This window comes from Nannospalax galili, unplaced genomic scaffold, assembly GCF_000622305.1.
Source record: "Nannospalax galili isolate Female #2095 unplaced genomic scaffold, S.galili_v1.0 scaffold10, whole genome shotgun sequence".
Classification (NCBI taxonomy): domain Eukaryota; kingdom Metazoa; phylum Chordata; class Mammalia; order Rodentia; family Spalacidae; genus Nannospalax; species Nannospalax galili.
The window spans coordinates 6,985,014-6,996,412 of record NW_008331140.1 but is presented as its reverse complement, the minus strand read 5'-3'; the positions used below and the strand labels follow the sequence as shown (position 1 = coordinate 6,996,412).

The window sequence follows — 11,399 nt, the reverse complement described above, 5'->3', positions numbered from 1 at the left end:
CTCACCAGCATTTTCCATTCATTGTTTGTTGGATCTTAGCCATTCTGACTGGAGTAAGATGAAATTGCAAAGTAGTTTTAATTTGCATTTCTCTCATGGATAAGAATATTGATTGAACATTTAGGAATACTAATACATACCTCAACTCTCACCAGCAAAGCTTCCTCATATAACAGAGTGTGATGCACATAGAAGACCACAGCTGGCCAAGTTGTAGAGAATAAGAGACTGCAGAGTATGTGTCCCTGGATAGGACTCTTACATTAAACCTCACCCACCCATGGTTCAGGGACCATTGTGAAAGAGGGGGCAGAAGATTGTAAGAGCCAGGGTTGGTATATGAACACAAGGAGACAGAGGCTTTCAGACCTCTGAGAACTTGCTCATATGAACTTGCAACAATGGTTACAACATGCACAAGACCCACGCGAACTCAGTAAGACAAAAACCCAGCATAGAACTAGGGAAATAGATGGCAGGCCCCAACTCTTGGTGAGGAACTATTGGCAACTGATGACTACAGAGTGAGGGAGAATAGATCTTCTTTGAGGGAGTGATTCTAGATATACTGACTGGACTGTAATGGATTAAGTTACACCGAGGAATATCTGGATACAAATGCTTGATTGGATAGGCCTTAGCATATATGACAGAATGTATGAAATACAGTTGTGGGGGACTATAGGGGTGTGGATGGGGAGGGTGTCTAAATTTGATTAATATTTTTATATGAATTACACAAAACTCAATAAAAGTATGAAAAAAATATTTCCCAGGCAATTGCGTATCATCTTTTGAGAATTCTCTGTTTAATTCCTTGCCCCAATTTTTAATAGTGTAAATTTTTATTGATGTTTAGTTTTTTGAGTTCATTGTATATTCTCGATCCTAACCCTCTCTCAGATGTATTTTTTCCCATTCTGTACATTGACTCTACACTAGAATGATGCTGTCCTTTGCTGTACAGAAGCTTTTTAGTTTCATATTGTCTCATTTGTCACCTGATAGTCTTAATGCCTGTGCTATCAGCATCATGTACAGAAAGTCCTTTTATGTGCCTATTAATTCCAGTATATTCCCTACTTTCTCCTCTGTCAGATTCAGGTATCAGGTCTTACGTTGAGGTCCTTGATGCATATGAAGTAGACTTTTGAACTGAGTGAGAGGAAGAGATTTAATTTCATTCTTCATGCTTCTATTTGTAGCTAACCAGATAGACCAGCACCATTTGTTGAAGATGCTGTCTTTTCTCTGATGTGTATTTTTGGCACATTTGTCAAAAAAATCAGTTGCCTGGGCATAGGACAGGCCTGTGAATTCCCCAAGCCCAACATTCCTTGTCCACTATTCTATATTCTTCGAGCCAGTCTCAGCTCAGTTTACACACACATTGTGTACCTGCAAGTCTGGTGATTTCTGACAACCCAGCATTCTTTGTCCACAGTCCCAGCTTCCAGGCCTAGCTGAGGTCATGCACCCTGTGCACACACCAGACCTGTGAATTCCCCAAATGTAACATTCCATGTGTGCCATCCCACTCTCCCAGGTCTACCTTGTTTCATGCACCCTGGAGTATCCATGAGAATACACCAAACAGGTGAATTCCCAACCCCAATATTCCCTGTCCGCCATCCTACTTTCATACTCCTAGCTCAGCTAATGCACCCCATAATACTTGCTGGTCTCATGAGTTTCCAAAGCCTAGCACTCCCTCTCCATAGTCCCATGCACCCAGGTCTAACTCAGGTCATGCCACCTTCGCATCTGCCCAGGTAAGCCAGTTCCATAGAACCTTGCATGCCCTTATTGCCATACCCAAACTCCAAGGCATAACTTGGGTCATGCAGACAGACACAGACAAGAGTCTTATTTCCATGTTTTCTTAGTCACCACCAAATTGGAATCTCCCCGATTCCTCCTATGTGCCATGTGCTTACCTAGTAGCCACCCCAACCACTTTGCCACTCTGGGACTATGTGAATACTATCATGGAATCTCAGCTCAGAAGTTGTGCATATCTCTATCTGAACTGAGTCCACTTCTTACATACCATTCACACATCAACACAGAGTGGCCCCAAGACTGAACACTAAACACAACTCAGCTGGGCCACAACTTGGAAAGTTAGAGTAAGAGCAAACAAAGATTCAAACACCCAGTTAACAAAGGTGAGATACTATATTCACCTAGAAACACTACCAACATTATAATTATAGATGCTTAGTACTATTACAAAAATAAAAACAGCATGAATAACTGTCCTAGTTTTTGTTTCTCCATTTCTGTGACAAAACACTCTGACCACTACCAACCTGGGGAGGAAACGGTTTATTCAGCTTAAATCTCCCAGGTTATAGTTCATCAGGGACCCCAAGGTAGGAACTCAGGGCAGGAACCTGGAAGCAGGAGCTGGAGTACAGGCCAGGGAGGAATGCTGATTACTGGCTTGCTCCCCTGGCCCCTGCTCAGCCTGCTTTCTTATGCAACACGGTCCCACCTGCCCAGGGGTGGCACCACCCACAGTGGGCTGGGCCCTCCCACATCACTCATCAAGAAGATACCCTTCAGACATGGCCACAGGCCAGTCCAATGGAGGCAATTCCCCGATTGAGGCTCCCTCAACCCAGGTGTGTCAAGTTGACACTAAAGCTATCCAGCACAATAACCAAGAGAATATGTCTCCTTAAAAAAATTAGAACCCCCATCTTAATGTTTCCTGAGAAAGATAACCTAGCCAATACACAAAGCAATGATTTCTTAATGACAATTATAAACATGATCAAAGAACTCAAAGAAGATATGAATAAAAGATTGAAGACCATGAACATACAAACAGTTGAACAAAATAAGTAAAAGAATTCAAAATATGAAATTGAATTTAATAGCGATAGACTCCATGAGGAAAAGACAAACTGAAATAAAACTCAACATAAAAAACTCAGGAAGTCATGTAAAAAGCAATAGATTGAATAAAGTGGAAGAGAGAATATCACATCTTGAAATCAAGGTACAGGAAATAGATCATTCAGTTAAAGCAAATGGTAAATCTAAAGTAACCCAGGAGCCAACTATGAAGGACCCCTGGGACACTACAAAAGACCAAACCTAAGAATCATAGGTATAGATTAGGAGAAGAATATTAGGGCAAACTTACAAATTATATTTTCAACAGAGTCATAGAAAACAGCATCCCAAATCTAAGGAAAGAGATACTGATCAAGGTACAAATGGAAACAGAGTACCAGGGTTTCTTATTACTCTAGTTAAAACCTTGAGGACCATATTGGATAACAGTGGATAGAATGGACATCCTGTCTTATTTCTGATTTTAGTGTAAATGCTTTGAGGTTTTTCCCATTTTGTGTGTTTGTGATAATAAGTTTGTCATACATAGTCTTTATTATGCTGAGATATGTTCCTTCTATTCCCGGTTGTTTCAGAACTATTACCATGAAAGGATGTTGTATTTTGTCAAAAGCCTTTTCTACGCCTATTGAGGTGATCATGTAATTTTTGTCCTTGAATCCATTTGTATAATGTATTGAATCTATGGATTTAGTATGTTGAAAAATCCTTGCATCTCTGGAATGAAACCAACTTGATCATAATGAATTAAATATTTGATCCATTCTTGCATTGTTTGTAAGTATATTTTTGGAAAATTTTGTATCTATGTTTATAAGGTAGATTGGTCCAAAGCCACCTCCCACAAGACTCAGAAAACATCACAGAAGGGGGGCATAAAGAATGTATGAGTCAGAGGATGGGGAAGTGTGCTGTGAAAACTGTCTTCTAGACATCACATGGCAGTTGCACTCATGAACTCAGTGGTTGTAGTTAACTGCACAAGACCTGCAAATTAGTGGGACCTCTGAAATTCCATCAAAAATGGTGGAGGGGGTCATGAGATCCTAATGCTTTCTGATGAGCTATTTGCAGGTAATGGTTACTGAAGGAGAGTGAAGGAGGCGGGAGTCATTCAGCAGTGTAGCACTAGTCATTGCTCTCTCTCTCTCTCTCTCTCTCTCTCTCTCTGTGTTTATATCCATTCATTTGTTGATGGAGGCCTACAAAAATTAATAAAGTTAATAATTTGTCTATTGTGACTGGTGCCTCAAGAAAACTCAATACAAATGGATGTACTGATCTCTATTGTGTGCTGACTGTCATACCTTTCATTATATACTCAAACATGAAATAACTGGATCATATGAAAGTAAATATTGATTTCCATAATGGTTTCACTGTTTTGTGTTTCCACCTCTAATGTGTATCTTAATTTTCCATTTTTGTTTTATTATTTATTTATTTCATGTGAATGAATATATTGCCTGCATGTATGTAAGTGCACCATGTCGTAAAATGCCTGTGGAGGTCAGAAAAGTGTGTCAGATTCACCTGGAACTGGAATTACAGACGGTTGTTAGCTGCCATGTAGGTGCTGGGAATCAAACCCGGCTCCTCTGCAAGACCCACTAGTGCTCTTAACTGTTGAACCATCTCTCCAGCCCCAGGTTTTCTGTTTTCTTGATATCAAGCAGTGTTCTAGTGAACATATTTTCATAATGTTGTCTAAAAATAAATACCACTTTAAGTATTTCTGGAAACTCTGGAGATATTTTGGAAGAATAGCAGTTGATGAGTCCCAGATAAATACTCTATTTAGGATGTTTAAATACCTTCAGTTTGATATAGAGGAGATTTAGGTACACAATCTTGCTCACTATACAAGTTTCAGCACATATGTTAAAACACCAGTTTTTACTCTTATGCTGCAAACATTTTAAGGAGTGTAGAGGAAATAAGTAGAGAAAAACTGTCATTACAATAGGGTTTTGTATGCCATTATGGTAGCAATTAATAATGCTTTATATTTCTTATTGTTTCATTTTTTGAGACAGGTCTCACTGTGTAGACCAGGCTGGCCTCAATCTCACAGAGATCTTCTTGCCTCTAGAGTCCTCTGCTGGGATTAAAGGCCTGCACCACCAGCTTTCATTTTGTTTTAATAAAGAATAAAATTGGGTGTAGCATATGTTTAAATTAGTGAAGCACTAAAAAGACTAGAATAGAGTGATTCAGAAAACATTAGTAAAATAATTTGGAGCTGGAGAGATGGCTCAGCAGTTAAGAGCACTGGCTATTTTTGCAAAAGACCCAGGTTCGAATACCAGCACCCACATAACGACTAACAACAGTCCATAACTCCAGGTCCAGAGGATCCAATGCCCTCTTCTGTCCTCCGTGAGCATTGCATAACACGGATGACCAACACACATTCAGGCAATACACACATGCACATAACATTTTAAAAAATAAAAATAATGAAAAAAATAATTTGACTAAAATTGATTCTTAATATGATTAATGTCATTTATATTCCATACTCCTCCTTCAAATAGTATTTAAGCTGACTATTAAATTACTTATATGTTACCGTAAACTTGCTTTATAAGTTTATTACATTTTCTTGTTCCTGTGTTCCTACTCTAAGAAAGCATCTTTCATGAAATTATGAAATTTTCAGGTAAATTGATAGAGCTAGAGAGTGTTGTACTAAATGAAGTAGCACAAATGCAGAAAAGCAGGTGATATATGTTCTCCCTCATTTGTGGATTGTAGCACCAATCCCTTATATGTGAGTATATAAATTCTGATGTAACACCAGGAGCCAGGTAAAGGGAAGGAGGATACATGGAGGTAAAGGAAAAGAAACAGCATTAAAGGGGGATAGTAGGGAACAGATGTTACCTGAGGGAGGTGGAGAAAGTGGGAGTAATCTGGGAGGAGGGAAGGGAGGGACCTGCAAGGGACCATGGTGTTGGGGAGGGAGGGAAGTTAAGAGAGGAAAGATGGCAGGAGTGAGATGGGGTTGGGGGAAGGGTGTGGATAATGGGGGGCACTGTGACTAGGAAGGGAGGGAGGAGGGAAGACAGATGGGAGAAAAAAAGAGCAGATGTGTGAATCTCAGAGTGCTAGGAAATCTAGATGGGAAAGTGATGCCCTAGAAACCCTATGAGAAATGCACATAGAGTGTCCGACCATTAATGCATATGTATACCTGGGAGTTGCTTGGCAGGGAACACAGTGCCAGATAGAAGAAACCTCCTTCAGAACAACAAACAAGCCATATAGCACTCATCAAAGAAGATTCATTTTGCAACAGATGGAGGCTACTGCAGTGTTGCACATCTGGTCAAGCATTGAGAACATATGTCTGGGAGATGCCCAGTACTAGGTGACACATCTGCAGTCGAATCTCTATAACCAAGGCTCATGGAATATGGTGGAATAGAGGATGAGAGAGGGTTAATGCATCCCTTAACTCTCACTAGCGAGGCTTCCATGTACATTTGAGTGTGATACACACAGAAGGCCTTAACTAGCCAAGTTTTACAGAATAAGAGACTGTAGAGTGTAGGATGGGACCCTATATAGAATGTTACCCACTCATGCTCCAGGGACCACTGCAGAAGAGGAGGCAGAAAGATAAGAGACATGGCTGCTTGATGAACACACGGAGGTGGAGGCTTCCAGGTCACTTGCTTGCTGATGTGAGCCTACAGCAATGGTGGCATTGAATGTGGGTCCCATGTCAGCTCAATTAAACAAGGGCCGAAAGGGAAGGTGAGAAATAGGTGGTGGGCCAGCACTAGATTGAGAACTATTTGAGATTGCTGCTGGGTGAGGAGAGTATGACTTAAATACGACCTCTGGATGGGTCAAGTAGACTCCAGTGGATGAATTTACACTGAAGGACATTTGGGTACAAACACCTGAATGGATAAGACTCAGCATGTATGGCAGAGTGCATATGGTTTGGTGGGGGCATGAGGGAGGCATGGATGGCAGAGGGGGTTTGGATGTGAGTGGGAAGTATATGAAATTTTAAAGGCTCAAAAAATATAGAAAGGCAAAAAAGAAAAAAGAAAGAAAAGACAACATTTCTCTCTAGGGTATGGTAAAGAACTCGGGAGAGTTATGGTGCCAGAGAGATTTGATGTCTACTTCCCTAATTTGTATTGACCAGTCTCACTAACCTTTAAACATTTATTTATTATAATTTTGTAACATCTCCTGCTTGGCCCTCCACTTGCCTGGTGTTGTGTCTGACCGCCACTGCTTCTGTCTAGTCCCAGACCCCAGGGCTGGTGAGGAGACTGTGTCAGCAGAACCTCATTCAGAAACAGGAGATCACGTTCAGTGATGCAGATCTGGTTTATTGCAGAAAGTCACAAGCTTATATAGGGGTAGCAGTCCAATCACAGCCCAGCGAGTAGGATACCTTATTAGCATAACAGGCTTAGCATCTTATCACAGTATATTGGGCCAGATGCCTTATTAGCATAGTAGGTTTCAGATAATTGAGTTTTCAGTTTCCTGGAAGTCACGTGACCCAGGCTGTTGTTACTCAACCATTTATCTGGAAGTGACAGTCTTAGAATTTAGAAGGTGGTGATTAGGGAGTGGTGAGCTCTAGGCATCAGTCTTGTGATCTGCCAATGGTAACAAATGTCACAAATGTTCCTTGTGGCGCCAGTGGTTGGGCTGTTGCCTCAGGCCTGCTGTATGGCTGTCATTAAGACTTTCACCCTAGGCTCAAGCCTGTCTCCCACAGGCAGTCTTTCTTTACCACTAATCAAAGTAATATTCTTTTGTTGATATATAGGAAGGCTGCTGTATTTTTCGTGTTAATTTTGTATCATGCCACTTTGCTAAATATGTTTATCAGCTCCGGTAGTTTTGTTTTGTTTTGTTTTGTTTTGTTTTTTGGTGGAGTCTTTAGTATCTTTCATATATAGAATCATATAATCTGCAAATAAGGATACTTTTACTTCTTTTCCAACTTCTGTCACTTGTACCTCCTTCATTTGTCTTATTGCTCTAGCTAAGTTCAAGGAAGAATAGTTCTAGAAATCAAGCTTATGTCAATATTATTTCAAGAAAAAGCTCAAATCATTTGAATGTCTGAACTAGAAAGAAACAATAAACTAGGTTTTGCAATGTCTTGATATATTATACAAAAGACTATTGCCACGAATATTGTGCTTCACTAATAATTAGTTCAAAGGTGCCAATGGTTTGCAGCATCTCTTCTGAGATATGCTTCTTTTTATCTATCTTCCTATCACACACAAAAATCTAGTTGTTCATAATAGAAATTTGTTAATACAAGTGGGTTCTGCTCAAGTTGTCCCTGCCCTTCTGAATCCTCACAGATCTATTTTATGAATCTCTCAATTGGAGTTGCCTGAAGTATACGGACTCTTGGAGGATAACTTTTTAATTCAAGATCGCGTCAAATATGGAAAGAGATAGTGGAAGAATATTTACTGTGACATGTACAAATCAAGCAAAATAAAAACATTCTAGTCCAAGAATCACTTTTGTCCCATCAGTAATTTTAATGCCTTAAGAGGCTTAACCTCTAAGAAGCCTTTATTTTCTCATCTGATATTATGTGTTTAACCCCCCTCATGAATTTTTTATAAGGATACTTTAAGTTGGGAAATATCTATGGAATAATGCCTAAAAAGTACAAACATGAGAGTTTATTGCAACAGAGAGAGAGAGAGAGAGAGAGAGAATGAATTAATAAATTAACTGAAATGATACAACAGAAAAAGTTGTCTGGCCCTTTTACTCTTATTGATCTCATTTTCATACCTTTCCTTATATCTTAATAGTGCTTATGATGACTGTGTTGGTTGCTACCTCAAACTATCCCTATTGAGGTTTTTTACTTACCATAAACCTAATCTACCTTAAACTCTGAGGCAGATACTGATTTAAATGTACAACGTTTCAGTTAGACAAGATGGTTAAGTTCTGGAGGTCTATTGTAAGCACAGTGATTGTAATTGATAATGGTGTATGGTACACTTGAATATTGCTGAGAGTAGATTTTAGATGCTCTCACCATGTAAAAATGATGTGTGAGGTGACTGATATGTTAATTTGATTTCGTTATTCTGAGTTTGTACATATATAAAAAATCCATGTCCACCATCAACATACATGATTTGCATTTGTCAATTAAAATGAAATAATGAAATAGCAGAATTAGACTCTGATATTGTTTCACTTGCTATGAACAGGACTTACCCCCTCACATTCAGTCAAGCTACTTATTTTGTTATACCCTTGTCTACTTTCTAACTCCGAACTTCCTGATTAATTCTTAGATATGGATTAAGTCGCAATTTAGGTGTAACTTTGTACAGAAGTCTTCTGTGACCTACATAGTGAACTCTTCATTGCACTGGCTATTCTTTTGCATACTGCCAAAGAAGACACCCACACCACAATCACTTGGGGAGTTTCTTAAAAATGTAGATTTCCTTGGATCCACCCTCTAAGTGTTCTTATTTAGTGAGCTTGGTGTAGTGTCTTCAGATTTAACAAGCATCTGAAATGATTGTGATGCATTAGTGTTTGAGGACTGCATTCTGCCATACAACTTATCACCCTGAATTAGAACTATTTGCTTGTCTTTTCCCTTTTACGTGAGTTGAGAACAGTACTGTGTTTGTCCTATTTACCATTGTATTTTCAGTGCCTGAAGGAAATAGTAAACATTCAGTTCCTGTTGGAAGGAAGGGAAAAGGTAGGAAGGAGGAAGAAAGGAGCAAAGCGAAAGGAGTAGAAGAGGAAGGTAGAAGAGAGAAAAGAGGAAGAAAAGACGAAAAGAGAAGAGAAAGAGGAGAAAAGAGAAAGAAGAAAGAAGGGGAAAGACAAAGGCTCCTAAAGTGAGAAGGACCATATGAATTCTGTATAGCTCTTTGAACACTGCATGCCAATGACTGGAAACAGACATGTGCTAAGAACACATTCTAAATACAAAACACTGACTAGATTCCGATGGATGAATTTGCACTGAGGGATATTAGGGTACAATGCTTGATTGGATAGCACTTAATCAGGGTACAGGGTATCCAGTGCTTGATTGGATAAGACTTAATATGTATGATGGGATGCATGAGGTCTGGGGTGGGAGTGTAGGGGAGCATGAATGGGGGAGAGGGTCTAAATTTGATTCACAATTGTTATATGAAATGTACAAAAGTTCAATAAAAATTTAAAAAAACACTTTTGTGCTTCTGATTTGACTGTTACAATAATTGGCAACTACGGTTTAATAATAGATTTTTTGTAGAAATTTGAAGATTTTTCAGAGACAATGAAAAAAGATGTACATGATTCAGAAAGTTTTGCCTTTACCATTAAAGAGTAGGACTGAGAGGTAAGTGACTTTGTTGTTATTTTATTTTGTTTATTTATATATTTAAAAATTAAGCCAGGTGTGGTGGCGCATGCCTTTAATCCCAGCACTCGGGAGGCAGAGGCTGGCGGATCTCTGAGTCCAAGGCCAGCTTGGTCTACATAGTGAGTTCCAGGACAGCTGGGGCTACAGGGAGACCCTGTCTCAAAAAGACCAAAAAAAAAAAAATTAAATACAGCACTGGAAAGATGACAGAGGAAGAGGAAGGAAAAAGAATCCCTTTGGTTCCAGAAAACCTGAAAGAGAGGAAGGTTTATCAAGCCCTCACAGCTACTCAGGCAATGCAGACACTTTTGGCAAAGATAGAGAGGGAAGTAAGAGTTCAATTTAAGCTACTAGAATCATTCATGCATGACTCTTTGCGACAGCAGGACAAGGTGCAAGTCCAATGACTGCATGTGAAACCTATGTTTTGGAAGTGCCTGATAAACATTCCTTGACCTTTGTTGTTTGCAAGGAAAGACTTGAAGGGGTGAGCTCACTGGTACAGAACACCACTGTCAGACTTTCTGACGACACTGTTTAGTGGTGTCTTTGTCAAAGTCACACCCCCACCCATGGCATAAAAATACTATGCTTAGTGGAGTCTTATATGACCCAAGGATTTCCAAATCTGAAGTCTGTCCAGGAACTGAAATGTGGACAAGCCAAGGTTAATAATAAGACCATCCCTCTGACAGACAACACAGTGATTGAGGAACACCTAGGGAGATTTGGTGTCATTTTCCTGGAAGACTGCCTCCATGAAATTGCCTTCCTGGGGAAGCATTTCTGGGAAATCTCATTCTCGTACCCTGTTCACCTCTCTATGGCTAGTCATACTAATAACAGGGTCGGATTCCTCAAGGAGATGGGCTTGCCTGGCTATCCAGGTGAACGCATCAATCAGCTTGTTCTCCAACTGAACTAGACCAGGTTTTTCAAAGCATGATACACTGGAAGCATGTTTTTGGATTTTGTGAATTATCAAGTATCTTCAGGGGAGATAATTTTCTGTCATCAAAAACTGAAGGAAAAGTCAGGGGAAAAGATAGTAGGTTAGAGTGTTGCAGGCACCTGTTCACAGCCTAGTCCCAAGAAAGAGTCTAATGTTTCCCACACTGACTGCCATTCTCTA

At 39.7% G+C, this 11,399-nt stretch overlaps 1 pseudogene; it reads left to right on the top strand.

The window, feature by feature from the left end:
* The first annotated feature begins 10,470 nt into the window (after window positions 1–10,470).
* On the top strand, window positions 10,471–11,192 carry LOC103725216 (annotated as a pseudogene).
* The last annotated feature ends 207 nt before the right edge of the window (window positions 11,193–11,399 follow it).